The sequence below is a fragment of the Sarcophilus harrisii genome, chromosome 6, assembly GCF_902635505.1.
Source record: "Sarcophilus harrisii chromosome 6, mSarHar1.11, whole genome shotgun sequence".
NCBI lineage: Eukaryota > Metazoa > Chordata > Mammalia > Dasyuromorphia > Dasyuridae > Sarcophilus > Sarcophilus harrisii.
In genome coordinates this window covers 219,665,596-219,689,574 of record NC_045431.1, presented here as the reverse complement: position 1 = coordinate 219,689,574, position 23,979 = coordinate 219,665,596, and the positions used below count along the sequence as shown (strand labels likewise).

The window sequence follows — 23,979 nt, the reverse complement described above, 5'->3', positions numbered from 1 at the left end:
TCCCAGACTACAGCAACACAATGAGATTTTGGGCTTTATAAATATGAGAATTACAAAACATATTAATTCTACACATTCATATTCATAGTGTTGAATTAGCTCATTTATATTTTATGACAATGAGGAAATGAAAAGTAATCCATTTTAAAAATAGAAATATTCATTTAATTAGGAATTCTTCCTTTATGTAATGGGGTGACATCAAATGCATAACATCCAACAGTTTTAACATCCTTTTCAAATCTCTGTTACAGAATCAGAGGTTTTCATAACCAGAGAAAACCTCAGAGGTCCTTTAGGGCAGCTCTTATCTGAAAAGTAAGCTCATCTCTTGAATTAATTGAAGTCCAACTAATTGGGAAATCCAGCCAACCAAAGCTTTGTTTCTACTTTTTAGAAAACAAAAGAAACAGACTTATTTAAGGATTCATTTTCCCCCTTAAAAAACAAACAAACAAACAAATATAAAACTTTCAGGGTAGGACTAGAACTCAATCCATGGCCAGACCAATACTGGGTGACAAAAAGTTTTGTTTATAATAATTATCCATTGACACAAAAGATCCAATCATCTACCATCAAGACTCATTATATCCTCTTTACGTTCTTCACACAGAACACTCCATTACTAATTTCTAGGTCTTTGACCTAGTTGTAACTGTACAACTCCCTTCATGTCTGGAATATGCTCCCTCTTCCAAGCTCATTTGATTTCTGTCCGCCATTTTATAAGTATTGATAATAGTTCAGAAATAGCAGTATATCATTGTAGATAGGAAACCACCTTCAGCCTGAGGGAACCCTGGTCCTAAGGAGCATCTCTGACACACAGGAGCTTTGTCTTAGCCTCTAGGTTGCAGAGGTTGATTGGCTTTGGCAAAGGGGATTTCCTCAGCAAGAATTCTGACGAAGTCATAGGTCTGGTCTAGAGCAAAATAAATAATAACTCACACTTATAAGGTAGTTTGAGGATCTTACAGTACTTTATACATATTACCAGAAGAGAGATCCCTGCGAGGAAAAGAGATTTACTAGTATCAAGACAGACAATAGAAGCCAGTGTTCAAAGCTAGACTTCCCAATTTCAACTCCAGAGCTATGCATGTATACAGAACTGGCCTAAGGTATACATGGCCACTAATACAGCAGAATCTGACAACTACAAGGAATTTCAACTTGCCTCTGAATCATTCTATCTAACAATTGAGGTTGATGCCTGAAATTTCTCTATTAAAACTTTGTTTTAAGCAACTCCTTCTTCCAGGTTTTTTTTTTCAATAGAGTTCAAATAGGTTCAAAAGAGATGACACATTCCCAATCCCTTGGGGTGAATGTTTTTTGTCCAATTGCTTTTATCTTACCAGAAGTTTGAGGGATTGGATATTTGGCACGACTGGCACTGAAAAGAAGAAGAAGGAGGGAACATCCTTCATTTGTTTCCTGGGGGCTATATATTGGACCAGGAAGGCATTTTGTAGTCACATTTATTAGGAAGATGATTGTGGAAATTCAATCATTTTTATGCAGTCTTAGGGCTGATTAATGGCTTCAATAAAGTCAGTATCTAATTTAAAACAATTGATTAGCCTTGATGGGCAACATGTCAACAGGACTTCATTTAATTTCTAATTACTTTCCTCTCCTGAGGGCATCAATTAACATTTAATCGTTAGCCATAAACTTAAAGAAAATCACAAAATTGTCGATTGTTTTAAGGTATAACAGCTGATATGGTTGTGTTATTCAATCTGAACTCTGTGGAAGTACCCTTGCTTTCTGAGTTGTGGCAATGACCTTGGGTTCTCATAGGTTGTATCTGTTCAGCATAAGCAGGTTAAAAGAGCTTTAGGGATGATCTGTATCACCAGTTTCCAGTCCTGGGAAGGTTTGGAGAAATTCAGTACCAGTTTGACTAGAGGATGGTGGATATTTTGGCCACAGTAATTCTCAAAGAGCTTCCATTAAGTCATGGAGAAATCATGCTTTGCATTGGGCAGATTTTTGGATGAAGAAGAACCTTGGGGATGTTCGGCTTGGAGAAGAAAAAGATTGGGGTACAGTGGGGACAAATATGAGAGTCGCCTTAGATTTGTGTTGCTTGAGCTTAGAAGAAAGGATGAGCAACAATGAGTTGAAGTTGTAAAAAAGCCAATTTAATTTTAATGTTAGGAAAATATTTCCTACAGATTAGATCAGTGCAAAAATTGAATGATTTCTTCAGGAGGTAGTGGAGTCCTCTTCATGCAGTCAGAATAAATGGCCACCAAGCATTCTTTCAACACTCACATTCTGGGATTCATCAAAGAACTTACTCTCATTCTACTGTAAGGACCTTAAAGACAAGGGCTTTTAATTTTTTTCTTTGTATCTCCAGTGCCTGGAACAGTTCCTGGGCACACAGTATATACAGAAAAAATGCTTGTGGAATGGGAAGACTTCAATGAAATGATTTAAAGTGAAGCAAGCAGAAGCAGGACAACAATACACACAATGATCACCTTGATAAAAATGGGGGGAAATAGCAGCAATGGAACAATCAGAACTGATAGTGGTATAAGTATAAAGATGAAGATCGTCCCCAAAGAAGAAACATGAGAAAGAACATCCTTCCCTTCCTTGCAACTCGGTGATGTAGTGAATAGAGTGCCAGGCCGAGTCGGAAGACCTGAATTCAAATGCAGCTGTAGATACTTTACTAGCTTACAAGTGATTGAATTCTTTTTATCTCAATTTCCTCATATGTAAAATGAAGTTTAGAAGAAAATGGCAAACCATTTCCACATCTTTGTGAAGAAAACCCCAATGGGATCACTAAGAGTCAGACATGACTGAACAACAACAATAGTTGTTCAGAGATAGAGAAGTACAAATATGGAATATTGCATATAATGTCAAGACTTTTTGATGTGTTGTGGAACTATGGCTTTATACTTTTTATAATGGATGGCTTTCTGGGGGTGTATGTGTGTGAATGCGTGCAGATTTGGCAATGTAAGTGATATAAAAACAAAAGATATCAATAAAATAAACAAAATGCATATGTAATTGTGTAAAGGGCTGAAACTCTGAGTAGATGCACTGGGATCAGACAACCCAGCACTTAAGGCTAATTACCTATTGGACAATACTCTATTAGCGTATGCTTGGAAAACGGCCCTTCCCACTATTCTGTGCTGGCTCCATCTTTTGGTATAAGATAATTGTAGGAGGGATTAGGGGGTGGGGTAAGACAAGTCAGAGTCACTTTTGCAGCAGATAAGGAGAAGGAAGGTTGTGGAGATCCTGCGTCCATTCCCTTCACTTCTCCCCCTAAAGACCAAAAATAAATACCAAAGACTTTTGCTTATCCTGACTCTGGTTGATTCTAAGGCATCCAGGATGCTAACCCAGACTTCACATAATTGCATTTAATTATTAAAAGATTGAATTGAATGTAATATTTTAAATAGATTTTTAAGTAGTCAAAATAATTTATTTTTCATCAGTAAAATGAGGAAGTTGAATGAACAGACCTCTAAGGTCCCTTTCACACTGTAAATCTCTCCCTATAATTTACTAGGATTCTCTTACAGAAATCCAGTGAGGATGAATGCCAAGAGTAATGTTATTAAAAAGGACTTAGTCCACAGAGTGTGTAGTCAAGCATAAAACTTATTTTGTCTCATGCTTCAGAAGCTAAGAGGTTATTTGTTGGAATTCATGGCTTACAACAAACTTATCTGTCACTTATACAAATAACCTCTTGACTTCTGTGATTTAGGGATGGATTCTTTATTGATCTTGCCACTCACCATTCTCAGTTTACTTTAGCCAGGCCACAGAGTTGAATAGTAAGCATCAAGATGTAGATATTCAGAGATCCAAAGCTGGAAGAGACCTCAGAGGCCGTCTTGTCCAAATCCCATCATTTTACACATGGGGAAATTGAGGTTAAATGATTTGTCTAAAGTCAAATAGATAATTTGCAATAGAAACAGGATTTGAATCCAGGTCCTCTGAATCAGAGCCAGTGATCTTTTTATTATACCACATGCCTCTCTTTTCCTGTACCAACTCTTTGGACCCAGGTCATCTTGTGCATGCATCCTACAATCTAGGTTGTTAATGCATGTGATTTTTTTTTTTAACAAGTTTAACATTCAGAATAAATCCATTTAAATACAGTCAGACTCTCAAAGTGTCCATCAAATTCTTTGCTGGTCCTTCATTCTCAATTACTTTCCCACTTTTAATGCTTGTGCTTACTGTGTAAATACCAACTGTCCTGTTCCCCTTTTTTTCACTTTGTGATATTTCATAAAGTCTTTTTTTAGATCTTTCTCCCTCACAATTGTTGGTTTGCATCATGGTACATTTATTTAACCATTTCCCAACTGGAGAGTTAAGTTGTTTCAAGTCTCTCTCGATCTCTCTGTTGTCTGTCTGTCTCTGTCTCTGTGTGTCTCTGTCTTTCTCCCTATCATCTACCTCTTTATATATCTTTACCTATACTTTATATGTGTATATATGTATGTATCTACCAACTATCTATTTAAATGTAAATTTAAATTAAATAAAATGTAAATCTATTTAAATCCATTTCTTTATTTGCAGTTCCAAATAATACTGCAATTAAAATCTTTATATTTTATTTAACACTTTCAGAGTATATTACTAAAGATGGAATCACTGGTACAACACGTAAGATTAATTTGATAACTTTGCCTGTGTACTGTTAAACTATTTTCCCAAACAAATTCAATAATTTTGCAATTTCATAAGCTACAAAAAATACTGCTCTCTCTACATCTGGGCCAGCTCTGAGTTCCTTTGTCTTTTTTTACTGGCAATCTGATGCATTGGAGGTGCTTGTGTTATAGTTGCTTCCATTTGTACCTCTGTGCACCAGAAATTCTGGTGAGATGGAGCATTTTCCTAAGTGATCATTAACACCTTGTGCATCTTGGCTCTCAAAAGAGTAGACATGTGCTTGGAACCGAAATTGTGATGGTCAAAAGTTGAATGTCTCCACTGAATGCCAGAAAAACCAATCTGAAGGAAATTACAGAACTGCTGGGAATGCATGTGCCTTCCTTGTGGAAAATAGCCTGATTCAGCTCAATTCTATTACCTAATTAATCTTTCAATGTTCCTGAGGCAAGTTATTCAGACCCACAATATATATGTATTTTTGTATACGTCAGTATATACACTCATATGTATACATATACAAAGGTTTATATGAAGACATAGATATATGTACCCATACATACATATAGGTTTATATGAAGATATAGATATATGTATACACATATGTGTATAGACATTTATATGTGGATACATATACATGTATAAAACATGTATACACACTTTTTTCGTTCAGTTGTTTTTCAGTTATGCCTGGTCTCTTCATGACTCCATTTACGGTTTTCTTGGCAGACATACTAGAGCGGTTTATTTGCTTCTCAGCTAATTTTACAGATGAGGAAACTGAGGAAAACAGGGTTAAATGACATGTTCAGGGTCATACAGTTGGGAAGTGTCCAAGACTGGATTTGAACTCAGAAAGATGAGTGTTTCTTAATTCAGACCCATCATTCTGTCCACTGTACCACCAAGCTGCCTCATGGTACCTCCTCATGGTGAGGAGTTTAGGTTTATTTATTTTTAAAATGTCTCCAGTTGGATTGAACTTGAGTCTTCTTGACTCCAGGAGCAGCTGTCCATCCACTGCACCATGGAGTACAGAGACATTAAATTAGATGTTTGAAAATATTTCCTCGCAAGGTTTCCTGAACACTGATGTAGGTTGTGAAAGGAGACCGGAATTGCTGTTTGAGAGTCTTCCAAAATACCCTCACATCTTTTGAGAAAAACATCAGACATGGTCTTTCATGAAAATGAGGGAAGAAAGTACAAAAGAAAAGATGAGTTAACTGACCTCTCAAGATTCTTTTTTGAGTTAAGATTTCATGAGTTTTTTAGTCCACTTCTGTAATTTCAAAAGTAGAAGGAACTCCTAGTATGGAAATTCCCCCCACAGATGCAGATCAACACCTTATCTTCAGGGCACCCAGAAGGGGTGACTTGCAAAGGGTATGTGTGAAGAAGTAAATCCTGTCCCCAGGCCTTTCTAAGTCTAAACATCAGTCCTTTATCTGTTATATCACCCTGCAGAATTCTTCTTTCTCCATTGTGAACATAAAGATGGATAAGAGACTGTTTTTGCAGTCTCATCCAGACTTTTGGATGGTGGCCACCACAGCTGTTATGTGTCTGCTTGACCCAGTGTACCAATCATACATGTGCTGTGCCAATTCTCCTGGCAAAAGCATACCCATCCTCCTCGGTGCGGAGTGCATTTTCAACTCAATAATCCTGCATTATGAGGCGATGCTCCAAAATCTGGTCGGGATGCCCTCATTTTCCATAAGTCTCTGTCCTTCGATGTCAAAGAGACCCCATTCTGTCCACTATAGCAGGCAAAAAATAATTTGAAATTCTCCCCAAGTTCCCAGGTGTCAGACAGCACTCATCATGGGAATGCCATCAATAAGGGGAAAATGCCATTTGATTTTGGGGTGCCCAGATTAGGGGAGATAATATGGTTCAGTAGATAATTGGGAGATAGATTTAATATTGTTGGTTGTTTGTCCTTCGTTCTCGAGAGACGACCATGACATCAGGGAGGTGATGTCATGATATGCAAGTGAATTGGATTGAAGTGAGGGAGGCTGGGCAAAGTCACCTGCCTCATTTTCCCCTCCAGAGCCATCTGGATCCAGTAGCCAGATATAGATCAAGACGACTGGAGATTAGCACTTATTGAGAGCAACTAGTGGATAGAATGTCAGGCTTGGAATCCAAAAGACCTGAATTCAAATCCAGCTTCAGATATATACTAGCTGTATAACCCTGGGTAAGTCTCCTGTTTGCCTCAGTTTCCTCATCTGTAAAATGAGCTGGAGAAGAAAGTGGAAAAAACTCTAGTGTTTCTGCCAAGGAAACCATAGGTGAGGTCACAAAGCATCAGATGTGACTGAAATGACTGAACAATAACAAAAATAAGCATTTATTAAGTGCTTACTACGTGCCAGGCACTGGGCTAAGAGCTGGGACTACAAAGAGAGGCAAAAATAGTCTCTACCCTCAAGAAATTCATGTTCTAATAGAGGTTAGATAAATACAAATAACTATGTACAAACAAGATATATCCAAGGAGTTTTAGGAGGAAGACACAAGCCAGGACAAAGCCTCTCGCAAAAGGTGGGAATTTTAGCCATTTTCAAGCTTACTAACAGTAGAACTCTTTCCCTACCAAAGCAAACAAGTCTCTGGGACAGCAGATAGAGCACCAGCCCTGAGTTCAAATCTTGCCTCAGACACTTACTAGCTGGGTGACCCTGTGCAAGTCACTTAACTCCAATTTCTTCTACAAAAAGAAAAGAAGTCTCTAAAGTTAAATGACTCCAGTGTCAGAGGAAAAGATAACTTATTATCATAGTTTTTTTTTTTTCCTTGCAGAGAATCTCAGAGAGATATCTTATCCAGTCTCCTCATTTTATATATGAGGAAACTAAGGAACAAGTATGTCCAATGTCTTGTACAGAGGTATTACACAGGTTTCTTTCCATTGTTACATGTTGTCTTTTTTAGGTAGAACTCCAATATGGTATTTTGTTATTTTCTCCTGACTACTCTAACTCAGCCCACCTGGGACCCAAAAGCTGCATAGAACTATTCCCATCCTTCCCTCTATCAAACCAGGTCACAGATTAATACTTAGAGGTCTGGAAGGACCATAGATAGCATCTGGTTCACTTTCCTGATTTTTTAAATGCTGGGGTCCCTGTAAAACTCCCTCCCTCCCTTCTTCTCTCCCTCCCTTCCTTCTTCCCTTTTTTCCTTCCTTCCTCCTTTTCTCCCTCCCTCCTTTTCCCACTTCTTTCCTCCCTTTCTCTCTCCTTTCTTTCCTCTCTCCTCTCTTTTTTCCTCCCTCTCTCCCTTCCTCTCTCCTTTCCTTCCTTCCTTCCTTCCTTCCTTCCTTCCTTCCTTCCTTGCTTCCTTCCTTTTTTCCTTCCTTTCCCTTCCTTCCTCTTTTTCTCCTTCCCTCCTTTCCTTCCTTCTTGTTTTTTAATGTTTTAATATTGTTATTTTCCCAGTTACCTGAAAACAATTCCTTACATTTATTTTTAAAACTTTGAGATCCAGATTCTCTTCCTTCCTTTGCCCGTCCCCTCCACTGAGAAGGCAAAACATTCACAAAAAGTCATGTTGCAAAAGAAAACATAGATCTCCCTCTCCCCCCAAAAACCCCTCAAGAAAAATAAAGTAAAAAAACTCTGTATTCAGACACAAGCAGTTCATGAAACAATATTTGTAAAGCTGATTCAGCCCAGTGCCTGGCACATAGTAAACGCCATCCAAATGCTAGCTATTATTAGACAGTTTTTCTGAGAATTAGCATTTCATGTTTTGGAGACATAAGACATCATGGTACAAGGCAGAACAGCGGCTCTTTTAAAGACACTTTTTCTACTGTACTTTTCAGTTCATCCTGGTGCTGAAGGTATGGCGAACAATTTTTAAAGAAAAGGGAAAAATGGGCACCAAATGGAGTGAGAACGAATGGATTAGTGGTTCAGCTGCCTCTATTCCCTTCTCTAGCACACACAGAGCTGGAATTTAAGATTCATCTGCTTGGCATTTAAAGCCCTCGACAGTCTGGCTCTCGCCTACACTTTCTGGCTCTCACCTACACTTCCTTGCCTCATGTCCTACTCTGAGGATAGTTCATTTCCTTCAAAAGCCAACTCAAGTACCACCTTTTACATGAAGTCTTTCCTTATCTTCCCAGCTGCTAGCAACTTCTCCAAAGTAAATTTACATTGTCCACACACATATATATATATATTTATTTATATCAAAACATCTATTAATAAATGAATATTAAGTATCTACTATGTTAAGGGGTTTTCTTTTTTTTTTTTAATGAATTAAGTTAAGTGACTTGCCCAAGGTCACACAGCTAGGAAGTATTGTGTCTGAGGCCAGATTTGAACTCAGGTCCTCCTGACTTCAGGACTAGTGCTTTATCCACTGCACCACCTAGTTGCCCCCATGCTATGGGACTTTCACCTATTATCTAATTTAGTTCTTAGAACAATCCCAAGAAGCAGTTATTCTCCCACTTTACAGCTACATAATAAACTTTGTTTTTGTTGAGAGAATACAAATCCCTTGGATCAAAGGCCATATTTGTAGTAACAGCGCCTAGCTGTATGCCTGTTGTTTGATTTAAAAGAAAACCTTCACTTAATATTCCACAGGCATTTGTTAAGGACTTATTTATTAATGCACCATGCTAAGTGCAGGGGATTTAAAGGGGAAAATGCAATCCCTTATTTAATCCTGACCGTTCTTCCAAAGATGTACCCACAATCACCTTGAAACTCTGGAGAATCTACAGATGAGAACAAAAGTTGCTCTCTTTGCCACAGACAAATCAGGGGCCCTCGCATTATTCACTGTTTCCAAAGCAATGAAGCTGTATTGCCAAGGTCTGAGTAATTAGCAATATGACCTTGAGTTCTCTTTCAAGAGCCATTTGTGATCTGCCAAAAGGTTTTGATTTGTTTGTAAAAATAACATCTGCTGGTGACTTTGACCAAGGAGCAATAAAAGAGCCGTGACGAGCAATTTTGCTACATGGGGCAAGCTTCACAAAGTGGGTCTGGGAAAAATAGCATTAAATGTGTCCCCTAAAATGTCCCAAATGACATTTTAGGTGAAACAACAGTGAAATCCAGGTGAAACAACTGAGGGCAGAGATAGATCCTGGTCGGTAGATGTTTTTTACAATATGGCCACCATGGAAATGGGTTGTGCACAACTGCATACATGTAGCTTATATCAAATCGCTTGGCAAATCAGGAAGCAGGAAGGAGGGAAGGCTAGAGTTTGGAAGTCAAAATTAAAAAAAATGTTAAAATTGTTTTTACACATCATTAAGGGCTATGCAAGGTCACTGATAGGAAAGAGTTTACCTACCAGGTGATCATGTGACTTGGGGGAAGGAAGAAGTTGGGTGAAATTAGAGAGAGGAAAAGTACATTTTGGAAGGATTATGGGTCTTCTTCCTGAGGCTTTGATGGTTCACACTAGGCACGATATCACTACTCTGAGACAAGGAAGAGATTTTTTTTTTTTAGTATGATAAAATTTACAGCTATCCAGACACGTGCAAAGTTCTGGGATTTCAAAGAAATGACTAGCACATTCACACACACTCCCATACAGCTTAAGACAAATAGTGCTCAGTCCCCTAAGGAAAAACTGCAATGCTTGTTAAGAACAAACACTTTGAGGGACACAAAAAAAAAGCATGAGAAAAAATAAATTTTTAAGGAAAATATCTGCCTGGTGAGAAGAGGACAAAAACATATGAGTTAGGTACAACTAAATGCCCATGTCTTGTTTTATGATCAAACGCAATAGTCACTTTTTAGTGTCTACTTGATTGAGCCATCAAGAGAGACCATTGGGTCTGTAAAGATGGTGGCCCCTGAGTCAGTGGGATCATCCACTTCCATTCACTATTTACCATCATTGGGGTTTTTTTTTGGGGGGAGGGGGCAAAGGAAGGGAACTGGAACCTCTGAAAAAGTCATACTGTATCTTCTTTTACAATATGACCGACATGGAAATGTGTTGTGCACGACTGCATATGTATAGCCTATATTAAATTGTTTGCCATCCCAGGGAGGAGGGAGAAGGGAAGGATAAAGTTTGGAACTCAAAATTTAAGAAAAAAGTTAAAATTGTTTTTATACATCTTTAAGGAAAAATAAAATGTTATTTATAAAAGAAAAAGCCAGACACATAACAACTATCTCGTCATTCAGCCTTTCCACAACAAAACCTACTTTCCTAAATGAATTACTGACCTGGCAAATTAGAATCCACGTTTGATATGAGACCTGATCTTTCCATTTATGGGTGACCAGCAAGAGAATACAAAGGATTAAATTGGAAGGGAGGAAAAGGGATGAGAAGGGAGCCAAAGAATTATACTTGCCAGTTTCATTTCACTACTTAGAGATACTTCTTAAGTTGAATTCAAAAGTCCATTGATTTTTAATAACATTTTTTATTGGTTAGTCAAATTTAATTCTCATCTTCCCAAAGCCATAAATCTGGCCTATTCACCCTATTTAGCACCACACAGGTAATTTTCTTTCTTTTTTCCCTGTTAGCTCCCAAATCAGACCAGAGTGAAGGCGACAGCTGGGCAGAGTGAGGGCCAGGAGGCTGGTTAGCCAGGAGCTATCTAGCACATACTACAGCCCAGGGGGCAAAAGGTTGAGTGTGAGAGGAGCAGCCAAAGTTGGAAAGATCAGGCAGAGAAATGGGATTGGAGCCAGGGAAATCTGGGGAAACAAGAAGGGGCAGGTGGGTCTCATAAAACACAGGGAGAGCTGGCCATTACAGGGAGCTTTGAGGTCTCCAAAGTATTTTACATACATTCTCTCTAAACAGGCAGGATGTAAAATATGGGAAGCCAAAAGACAATTTAATGACAAAAATTCCATCTACCCTCAGAGAAAGAATTGATGGAATTTGAATGCAGATTGAAACATACAGTTTTTTAATTTCTTTACCTTTTTTCATGTGTTTTCTAATATGGTAATAAATATTTTACAGAAGAGATGCTAGCATTGAACTGGAAAAATTAAAAACTTTTTTTCTGATTAAATGTAGGTGGTCAGAGAAAAACATAAAAACATATCCTGGCTCACTAGGATACATGGAGGGTAAATACTGAACTGAGTCTAGTAGTTGTATGTTGAGTAGAGGCAGTCCTGGGATGACAAGTCTAGACAATATATAGAAAAGATCAGGGACCTACAGATAAACTGGGCCCATTTCCTGGTCAGAAATCATGGTGCTCAGATTACCAGGCTGTCCTAAAGCATTGGACCATGAGCTACAGCTTTCAAATTTGTAAACACCTTCAAAATGGCTCCTACTTCTTTAGGGATCATAGATGGAGAGGTAGAAGGATGCTCAGAAGTTGGTTACAAAGGAAACCCTTAGCCAGGGCGGATGCCTGTGTGCTGGTACAAACTGAAGGGGCTAAAGACCTGAACTCAGATCTTTTTAAGCTCAAAGCTAGTCCTATCTTTCAACTCCATTTAACAACCATTACAATGATCATAAGACAGCCTGACCCATTTCTACAATGCTCTGAGTTTTAAGAAGTTCTATTTGTCACAAGAGCCTTTGAGGTCAATTTAATGATGTTTATTTTATTTATCAATTGTTTATTGATTTATTTTGTTATTCATCTATCAACTCATCTAGTCTCCATCTCTCTATCCAACTGTTGGCAGTATGCTGCCATTCCCAGCTCTATAGATCAGTTCATCAGGTGAGCTGACGGAAGGGTATGCTGAAGGAAAAGCTCCTTCTGTGCAACAGAAGGATAAGAATAAGGCAGACAATGATGAGCAAAGGGTGGCTCATTTCAAGTCTCACCTTTTGTAGGAGACCTCTCCAAATTCTGTCTACTGTTGGTGCTTTCCATCTGTCCCATTGGGCAGCCAACTGGAATTGGCCAGTTGACTAAGACAACTCCTTTGTCTTTTCTTTTCTTTATTCTTTCCCTCCCCTTCCTACCTGCATGTGCTCTCCCCAAAGGAATTAAATTCTGATTAGTGAAAGCTCTGAAGATATCTTGGGGTTTACTAGATAGATTTCTTTCTAAAGGGTTGTGTCTTATAAATCCCAATCACTCTGATTCTCATCCATTGGCCAACAATAGGTCCCGGGACAATCCCCACTTGGTCATTTTGGGGTTCTGATTGGTTTCCAGTAAATGTAAATAACAATTATTTCTGTTCTAACCAGAAATCCTGAGTCTTCCCCTCCCATATTGTATTTTTTTTAACTAGGTAAAAGTGGCCATTCTCTGCCTTATTTCAAACCTAACCTTAATCACTGAATGGATGTTGCCTCAGTCAAACTGAGATCTGTTAAAGACCTAAGCTCAAAAAGGCCAAGCTCTCCCCCTACATCCAGGGCCATTTCCATCACTTTAATCTGATTCACTTGCATGTCATGGTATCACTTTCCCGATACCATGATGATCATCGAGAACGAAGAACAAACGATAACTTCTATTTATGCTGTCACATTTTGTATGACTGCAGTGGTCTGTCTGCCTGTTGTCTCTCCATTATAATGTAAGCTCTTTGAAGGCAGGGGCCGTTTTTGCCTCTCCCCCCCTCCCTCGTGTTTATTTAGCACAGTGCCTGGCGCACACATAATAGATGCCTATAGACTGGTAGTAAGAGATGCGGGACGAGCTCTTTACAAATTTGCTTACTTCATGAAATGCCCAGGGCTGGCTGTGCCCATCACCCACTAGCGTTGGGTGAGTGATAGAGCCCTGCAGCATATTGCAAATTAATGCATCCTCTAAAATTAATTCCATCACAGCTGGCAGTGGAACCTTCAAATTTACATAGAAAAACTCTGCGTCTTCACTGCAATCTATCCTGCCAGTAGTCAGGAAGCTTTCAAGACTCGTATTTCATTTCTCCTGCAAATGAAGCCCATTAAAATGATAGCTTCTGTCTCCTGGCCCTCAGCCAAGACCCACTGCTCACCTGAAACAAAGTGAGACCCACGCAATGTCAGCCCGGGCAGCGATGGCAACATAGCAAACATCCTGTCACAATATGTTGCCCCCTCAATCTTCAAACTGGCTACATAACGACAACTTAGAGCACATCTTTTGTTTTCCCACTTTCTTTTTTTCTACCTTCATTAGCAATTTCTCCCCCGCCAAATGCTTTCCAAGGTTCCCACTGACATAACTTTCCTCTCCATGCTTTTTTGGGGGAATTAATACTTTTTTAAAAAGTTTATTTTGACAATCAGGTTTTTCCCCCACAAATATTTCAGCAGCATTTTTGAAATGGAAGCAGGAGAATATTTATTTATCATACAGAAGAACTGGAAACAAAGTCAATACCCATCAATTGGGAGACTAAAAAGATAGTCATGTACAAATGGGATGGAATATTAATGTACAGAAAGAAATGGTGACTGTGAAGAACTCAGAGAAGCATGAGAAGATTTAAGTGAACTGATGAAGAAACAGCTAAGTAAGCTCAATCAGGTAAACAATATATTTAAGGGCTACAAAAATTAAGATGGAAAGATCAAGAAAGTAGAACTGAGTACTATAAAGTTAGAGTGATTTGGTCCTAAAGAAGAGATGAAAAAAAGAACATCCCCTTTTCTTTCTTTAGAGAGACAGAGCACTGGGTGTGGAAGGTGGCATAAATTGGCAAATTTGAATGAGAGTTTTGCTAAACTTCATTCCCCCCCCTTTCTCTTTTTTACATTTTGGCTACAAGGAATGACTTGCTAGATAGGGGAAAGAGCAAGGATAAATTCAGAAATGCAAATGATGTAAGACTATAAATCAATAAATATTTTTAAAAGAAAAAAGTTGTGGAACTAAAATGAAGCAGTATGCGTCACTAACAAGGCTATGTCTAGAATTCATGAGATTTGAAATTGAAGCATTACTCTGTCACTCACTGCTTTTGAGACCTTCAACAAGTCATTCCTCTCTTCTGCGGGCTTCAGTTTCCCTGTCTGTAAAATGGTATCATTAAACTGAATGATCCTGTAAAGCAACTTCTAGTTCTGTTACTGTTGTTCAATCACGTCCGATTTTTTGTGACCCCATTGGGATTTTCTTGACAAAGATAGTGGAATAGTTTGCAAGTTCCTTCTCCAACTTATTTTACAGACAAGGCAAATAGGGTTAATGGCTTCCCTAGGGTCACATGGTGACCAAGTGTCTGAGGCTACATTTGAACTAGTTCTTTCAGACTCTACTACATCCCAGCTTCTTAAACTATGGGGTGTCATAACTGAATGTGGGGGTCATGAAATAATGATTTATTATCAGTAAATGTTTGATTTGTATATCTATTTTATATACTTATATACCTGGGGTCATGTAAACATTTCTCAGGTGAAAAGAGGTTACAGGTAGAAAAAGTTTAAGAAGTCCTGCACTCTACCACCTAGTTACTATTCTATGGTCTGATGTTGTTATTCTTCATTACTACATCATGTGATATGGTCTTTTTGCCTCCGTCCTTATCCCTCCTCTTCCCTTCCTCACCAAACTCCTGAATAATTTTCATTATGCAATCATCTGGTCATGTCATTGCCACTTATATTGATAAATTATCAATGTTTCTCATGCTGTCTACTTATATTCAGTTTTCTAAGCCTGGCATTCAAGGCTCTCCATAACAAGGTAATACTCAAACCTTGTTATTCTTATCACTTTTATTACTAACATCCTATAGATTATTTTTGCCAAATTGTCTTTTCTCCGGTTTGTCACAGGACCCTCTTCGCCTTTCTCAAATTATTTCTCATATTTCAATTCAACATCATGCTGTGTAGTAAAAAGAACATTAAGTATGAAGTTAAGAGAGACCTGGGTTCAGATTCCAGCTCTGTCATTTATTAGATTTATGACCATAAAGCAAATTAGTTTATTTCTGAACCTCAGTGTCTTCATCTGTTAAATGGGGATAATAACAGGATTATATATTTAGAACTGGAAGGGACATTAGACTCCAATCTCTTCATTTTAATTGCTAAGAAAACTGAAACTGGCCAAAGGTTACATGGCCAATAAGTGTCAGAGGCAATTGTCAGGGCTGCTGGGAGGCCCAGACAAGATTATAATGTGTACATCACTTAAAGTGCCGTATAAATGTCAGTCTCTGTTGTCCCTAAATTAAACTGAGTTTCAATCAATTTTATTTGGAGAATTTGTGACACCCTTTGGGGTGTATCAAATAGAAGCTGAAAAATGATCAGTCCATCTTACATATGAAGGCTTCCTTTTTATTTTTTCTTATAAATTAGTGAAATCTTTGTTTTTATAACATGTTCATTTCTAAGTGAAATCCTCATTACATAGAGAGCTATCCTTTGTAATAAGAAATTAAAAAGAAAATAAAAAGAAATTAAAAAGAAAAAAATAAGAAATTAAAAAGATGGAAAAAACAGTAGTTCAGCAGATCTAACCAAGATATCAACTGAGTCAGAAAATATATGTCATGTTCCACACCTGTGCTCCCCCACCTCTGTAACGAAGGGAGAAAGAAACCCTTTTTTCTTTATTTCTCTTCTTTGGGGCAAAATGATGTGGTTTCATCATAGCATCAAATTGCATAAGGGCTTCATTGTAGCTTTAATAGTGTCACTTTAGACAAGTCACTCGTTCTCTTGAAATATTATTGGGTCAGGGCTAAGGAACAGACATATCTCATCTATAACCTTGGAATAATATTATTTTACACAAGTTAGTAATGAGAAAAATGCTTTATAAATTACAAGTGCTAAAGGACCTGAGATCTAGAGCTACAAGAGACTTTCAAAAGTCATATATTTCCCCAGCTTCTTAAATTGTGATTTGGGGTCCCACATGAGGTCTTGTAACTGAACATGGGGGTTGCAAAATTATGTTTTTTATCAATACCTGTTTGCTTTGTATACTTATTTTATATACTGATATACCTAAGGTCACATAAACATTTCTTGGGTCAAAAAGGGGTCATGAATGGAAAAAGTAACTCTGATCTATTCTTACAGATGAGGAAACTGAGGCCCAGGGAGGTCAGATATCTTAGGCTCATAGTATCATAGATATACAGCAAGAAGGGACTTCAGGGGACATTTAGAGTCTAATTGTTCCATTTTACAGATGTGGAGCCTGAGGTGCAGGGAAGTTAGACAACTTAAGTTCACGATATTGTAGAAGTAGGATTAGAAAGGGCCTCAAATGTCATTTTAAGTTCAAATCCCCAACTTTACAGATGAAAAAACTGAGGCTCAAAGAGATTAAGTGATTAAACCCAAGATACAATGTTAAATATTAGAGGTGGAATTTGAATCCAGCATTCTAAAAGAAACTCTAGAGCCAGGGTTCTAGGTTCTAAGAACATTTCTAGAGCCATGGTCACAAGGTTCTAGGTTCTGAGACCCATGCAAGGACCACATTGGGTTCTAGGCTCTAAGACAGGTTCTAAAGTCAGGACCCCAATGTTCTGGGTTCTAGGAGCAGCTTTAGAGCCAGAGTTATAGGTTCTGAAAGCACTGATAGAGCCATGGTCCTAAGGTTTTGGTTCTAGACCCACTCAAGAGTCAGGTTGATAAGATTCTAGGTTGTAAGACCAGTTGTTCTGGAGCCCAGAGCACTAAGCTTCTGGGTTCTAAGAGTGACTTTAGAGCAAGTCTTTTGAAGATTTTTGATAGAAGAAAACTTCATACTATCACTGCCTTGGTGATGGTTGGAGGATAATTAGGATCTCAATAATGCAACAACTATCCAACACAAAACCATTAGCAACTTTGATGCTAGGAAGAATTGACTGTTTTTCAAGATGATCAATTCTGATGGATGTGGCTGTTTTCAACAATGAGAGGATTCAGACCACTTCCAATGGTCTTGTGATGGAGAGAGCCATCTGCCCCCAGAGAGAGGGGACTGTGGGAACTGAGTGGGGATCAAAACATGGTACTTTCACTCTTTTTGTCATTTGCTTGCATTTTATTTTTTTCTCATTTTTTCCCCTTTTGATTTGATTTTTCTTGTGCAGCAAGATAACTGTAGAAATCTGTATGCATATATTGGATTTAACATATATTTCTACCATGTTTAAGATATATTGGATTATTTGCCATCTAAGGGAGGGAGGGGGAAGGAAAGGAAATCGGAACACAAAATTTTGCAAGGGCTAATGTTGAAAAATTATTCATGCATATGTTTTGAAAATAAAAAAACTTCAATAAAAATTTTAAAAAAGGTTTTTATTTTTTATTGTTGTTAACATTAACTTAATTAGCTAATGTGAAAAAAAGTACAACTCTTCCAATGTCCCAGAGCTATACAAAGCATCTGGACTAATTTGTCATAAACCAAGGATTCTAATATTAACTCCAAGTTCACTGCCCTCTCTGGACTTCCCTTTCTCACTAGTAGTCTTGGTCCCTCATTAGTGTCTTTTGGGGCCTGCTCTTCTGAATGGTGGGTTTGTAGCCCAGACTACCATCCCATGAGGGACCTCAGCCATGCTCTCTCTACTCACTGTCCTTTTGGTGGGGGTGAACCCTGAAACTGTCCAAACTCTCCTCTGGAAGAGAGACCCAAGGGAGGATGACATAAACTGAGATCTTTTGGGGGGCCCCAGAAACTGTTCCCCCTTTGGGGAGCCCCCAGACCCTGGGAAAACTTTCCTTCAAACCCTTCAAACTCCCAGTTAAGTGATTTTATTCAATTGGAGATCTCTGTCTGATGGTTCTCTATTGATTAGCCTAGACAGCTCCCAGCCCCAGCAAGATGTAGCCTATATAATCACGATTTGTCAATCCATCTCTGCCAAATTCCTAATCAGGAGTTTTTCCCACTAAGAAAGCTTCCTTCTTAGTGAAAATTAAATTCCCCTTTGCCACACAGATTTCGGCTTTGCGAATTCTTTTTCATCAGACCTGTGTCTCCGAGCAGAGGGGATCTCTCCCCCTATTCCGACATTTCATCACTTTGATTAAGAAGAAACCTAAGGACCAGAGAAGGAAGTGGCTTGGAAATATCTCCACAGCTCCAAATTTCATGATCTAACCAAAATGAGAACCCATGATCTGTATTTTTCCAAATTAATGCATCTAGTTAATAGCAGAGTTGGAGTTACTGATCCACAAGCATTAAGTGAAGAAAGAAAAGGAAGGAAAGAAGGAAGGAAGGGAGAGAGAAAGGAAGGAAGAAAGGGAGGAAGGGAAGGAAGGAGGAAAGAAGAGAGGAGAGTAGGAGGAATAAAGGAGGATAGGGAGAAAGGAAGGAGAGTACAGAGGAAAGAAGGAAGGGAGGGTGGGAGGAAGGAAGGAAAGAAAAGAGCTGTGTTGTCCAACTGACCAGTTCCAGTTGAGTCCCCAGTGGTTTGAGCCTTGATTGACTCAGAGTGAATATAAATAGCAATTGATTCTGTTTTGGCTAGAAAAACAGAGGATCTTCACCTCCCAAATGGGGTTTTGGTTGTTGAGTTTGGGTTTTTTTAAGTAGATAAAAGAGGTTATTCTTTGCTTCAATTCCTACCTATCCTTAATCAATGAATGGGTGTTGTCTCAGACAACTGAGAGCTGTTAAAGACCTTGGCTTAAGAAGGCCAAGGTCTGCCATTGCATCCAGGGTCATCTCCAGTCATCCTCATCTATATCCTGCCACTGGACCCAGATGGCTCCAGAGGAGAAAGGAGGTAGGAGACCTTGCCCAGCCCTTCCACACTTCAATCCAATTCATTTGCAGGTCACAACATCACCTCCCTGACGTCACACTCTCTTCCAGAACAAAGGACAAACAACAACTCCTCTTTTTAATGTTGCTATTTCAAACAAGGACAGTGGTTATTCCAGTTCCCATTTTTGAAACCTTTGATTCTTTCTTCATTCACCTCTCCTAGCTAATCAATTAATTACCAAGTTCTATCCCTCCCAACTTTCCATCTCTCCCTTTTCTCCCTTTCTCCCTATTCCATCTGCCCTCATCACTACCCTTCTGGATTCTCTCAATAGCCTCCCAACAGCTCTTCCACTTGGGGCTTCCTCCGATCCACCCTTCACTACCAGGCTAACCTTCTGTATATACAGATCTGGTCATACATGCCATTCCTTTGCTCAAGTATCCAATTCCTCTTGGATTGGGATCTCCCCAGGCTTTTACCCCAAGGCAACTCAACAAGCATCTATTAACCTCTGTTTTGGGGGCTGAGGATACAAAGACATATACTGTTTTTAGGAAGCTTGTGATTCACTAGGGAAAACAAAATTTTCTTTCTTTTGTTTTTATTTTTGTTTTTTTTTTTTTTTTTTTGCTGAGGCAATTGGGATTAAGTGACTTGCCCAGAGTCCCACAGCTAGGAAGTATTAAGTGTCTAAGCAAGTTTTTTTATAAAATGAAGAAGGGAGTTCCTTTCAGCTCCAAATACTGTTGGCAAATAGACTTCTTTGATGGGAATTCAAGGCATGCCATGATATAGCACCAACTTATCTTTCTGTCATTATCTCCTATTACTTTCCCTTCACATACTTGATGCTCCAGCCAAAATTGGATTCTCTCTGACTTTCAAATACACCCTACACAGTGCATAGTAAATAGCAGACATTTCATGAATACTTGATTGACTGATCAATTTAGCTCTCCTACCAACTGGATGTGTTAATTTGGGAATGTTCAGGGAGCAGTCCTAACTTTATCTCAGATCAAAGATCACAGTTCCTTCTTTCTGGAATGCTCAGCCTTCATCTGACCTGGAATCAAACAACCATTATATACAAACACTTGGGTTTCATCAAAGATGGCAAATCCCTCCAGTATCTTTGCCAGAAAACCCCAAATGGGCTCTCAGAGAGTTGGACGTGACTGAAAATGACTGAACAGCAACAACAATCCCTTTTTTATTCTTAAAGGGAGGAAGACCTGAGTTCACATATGGATTCAGACCCTTACTGGATATTTATTCAAGTTACTCAACTAGCCTGCCTCAGTTTCCTCATGTGTAAAATGGTAATAGCACCTACCTTCCATTCTATCAATGTTTGTTGAAGGAAGGAAATGAAAGAACTTCTGAGGAGAAGAAAAGCATGTCGTTCAATTGTTTCAGTCTTGTCTTACTCTTCATGAAGCCACTTGGGTTTTTCTTGGCAAAGATACTGGAGAGAGTTCCTTCTCCAGTTCATTTTACAGATGAGGAAAGTAGGGGATATAGGGTTAAGTAACTTACCCAGAGTCACATAGCTATTAAATGTCTGAGGTTAAATTTGAACTCAGATTTTTTTTTTTTTTTGCTGAGGCAATTGGGGTTAAGTAACTTGCCAAGGACCCATAGCAAATAAGTGTTATGTGTCTGAGATCATATTTGAACTCAGGTCCTCCTGACTTCAGGGCTAGTGCTCTATCCACTGTGCTACCTCGCTGCCCCAGAACTCAGATCTTCTTGACTCTAGGCTTAGCACTTTATCCATTGTATCACCTAGTATATCTTTAGTGAAATGCAAGATTGTGTGTGTGTGTGTGTGTGTGTGTGTGTTTGATATTCTGGAGTAAAGACAAACACTGGACAAGGTCATTGTGAATATCAAATGAGATATGTGTAAAGCTCTTAACACAGTGCCTAGCACATAGTAGGCACTTAATGTTTCTTCCCTTCTTTCTTTTCATTCTTCTATGGTTGAACAGTTCACCCTTTAAAGTTCAACCAAATGACATTGATTTCCCCAAAGCATTCCTTGAGTCTTCCCTTCCACATTTCTAATGTCCCCTTTAGATCTCAAATGACATTTGTTTTACACCTACTAAATACAAGGTATGATCGTTATCAGCATTTGTTTGTCTTGACAAACTCCATGAAGAACTCTTTTTTAACATCTCACTTAGTCTAGCACAGTGTTCTTGCAAAAGGAAACACCTAAAATAATCAATCAATTTATTAAGCACCTATTATGTAGTAGGTATCGTGCAAAAACAAAAGGAGAAGTTGTTCCTAAGGATCAGAAGCTTACATTATACCCATGTTTGCTGAAGGAAAGAATCTTTTTTTAAAATCTTTGTCATTATTTTATTTTTACTTTTTAATTATAGCTTGAAGGAAAGAATCTTAGTCCTCTTTGAGGCGAAGAAAGGCATTGTTGTTGTTCAGCTGTTTTCAGTCACGTCCAACTCTCTGGGACCATTTAGGGTTTTCTGGCAAAGACATTGGAGGGGTTTGCCATCTTTGATGAAACCCAAGTGTTTGTATATATGGTTGTTTGACGTTCTGGAGCAAGGAGACACACCAGCCAGCACTTCATCAAAAGGTGGAACCATTCATCGAAGAGCTGCACCTTGGCAAAATGGGGCTGGATTGGTGAGGTCTCAAGGAAGCTGTCAACATGTAACCGATCACCAGGGAAATAATGAGCCTCTGAGAAAACAGTCCTTCATTGAGAGACTTCCCTAAACACCCTGGTTTTTTTTTTTATCACATTGCCAAGTCACTTGGTAGAAAGTGTGTTTGCTTCTTCAAGTTGAAGAATTAATTAGTTGGGAACATATTCAAACTCTGGATTTCTCAGTGAACTAGTAAAACACACCTAGGTACAGATGAATTATTTTCCTTTGACACTTCATCTCTTTGAGTTTCCCCAAATGGGAGACAATTCCAATTGTTTGTAAGTCTATTGAATTTAAAAGTCGCTAGTACTGGTGCTGAGAACCAGAGCTTTTTTGTTAAGCTCTGGCTGTGGGTCATAAAATGTGCCAGTTTCTGAAGAAGTAAAGTTGACAGTCACTCAAAGGGCAATGAAGAGATTCATGGTGGGTGTGAGCAGGCTGTGGCCCATTGTGAACAGAGATTTGTGTGGGAAGGAAAATCTGTGGAAAGATTTCATCGACGAAATGCACACCTGGAAACTGATGGGTCAGTCATGAAGCGAGAGTGAGGGATCCCTGATAGCTGACCCTAAGGGCTCCATTGGTATCCATGCAATGTCCACCCTTGTAGTGGATTTGTGGGAGGAAAAAGACAAGGATCATAGAAATGCTTCTTAAACTATGGTTTGTGACCCCACATGAGATCATATAACTGAAGGCGGTGATTGTGAAAAATTTGGCAACAGTAAAAAGGTTTTGAATGCTCTTTGTCCTACAGTATCAACTATTCCACCAAAATTTAATTCTTTATGTAAAAATAAACAAGTACATCTATCTCATTAATATGAAAATTTGCTTTCATCTTTAATAAGTGGTGAAATTCTATGTATATTAAAATTGTTTTAAAATGATTTTTTATGATTTGTAATCAATAAATGTTTGATTTGTATATCTATTTTATATACCTCTCTAGCCATGGTTGTGTAAAAATTTCTCGAGTGAAAAAGGGTGGTAAATGGAAATCCTTGTCATAGAGGATAGGTTGATATAAATAATATACTTTGTACTGTTGCAAGCTCTATGGCTAAGATATTTAAATTCCATAGGCTTCAGTATAATTTGATATAAAAGCAGATTAGATTCAATGCATCATTGGTAGAATTGTGGCGTGGGCTCCTTCTGAAATACAATTGGGAACTATGCCCCCAAAGCCACTTTTGACCCACTGATACTACTAACTAGGCTGATGTCCAGAAAAAAAAGAAAGAAAAGGATTCAAATATGCCCAAAAATATTTGTAGCCGTTCTTTTTGTAGCGGCCAAAAAATGGAAACTAATAGGATACCCAGCAAATAGAAAATGACTGATAAATGTTGGGATATGAATGAAATAGAGTATTATTTTGCTGTAGGCAACAATGAAGGGGGACTACTTTGAAGATACCTTCAGGAAGGCATGTATGAACTGATGCAGAGTGAAGTGAGCTGGACCAGGAGAGCAATTTATATAATAACATTGTAAAAACCAACAACTTTGAAAGATTTAAGAACTCTAATCAGCAATGATCAACCATTCTTTGGGTGTGGGGACAGACAATGATGGTTCATGCTACCTATGTCCAATAGAGAGATAATTGAGTCAAGATGAAGAATGAGATACATTTTCTGGATATAACCAATGTGGAGCTTGATTATACACGTTTATTATAAGGGTTTCGTCTGACCGCCCCTTAGTTTTCCCTCGCCCTGTGGGGTAGGGAGAGTAGGAAGAGAAAATGCTTGTTAATTGAAGAAAAAAAATTTAATTTGAAAAAGTATTGAACTAAATGACCTTAGGCTCCATTTAGCTCTTAATCAATCATCTATGATTCTTTGAATACCCATATCACTAATTTCAAAAACTATTGAAGTATCTAAGTTTGTGTAACTCCCAGGCTTCTTCACCAACAGTTTCTCATTCATTGCCTAATCTTTTGATTGAATGGAAGGCTCCAC

At 38.4% G+C, this 23,979-nt stretch overlaps 1 protein-coding gene across 7 annotated transcripts in view; it reads right to left on the bottom strand.

The window, feature by feature from the left end:
* Positions 1 to 23,979, bottom strand: part of KIAA1549L (KIAA1549 like) — a 282,022-nt gene that overhangs the window by 25,329 nt on the left and 232,714 nt on the right. The gene's annotated exons all lie outside the window — the stretch shown is intronic.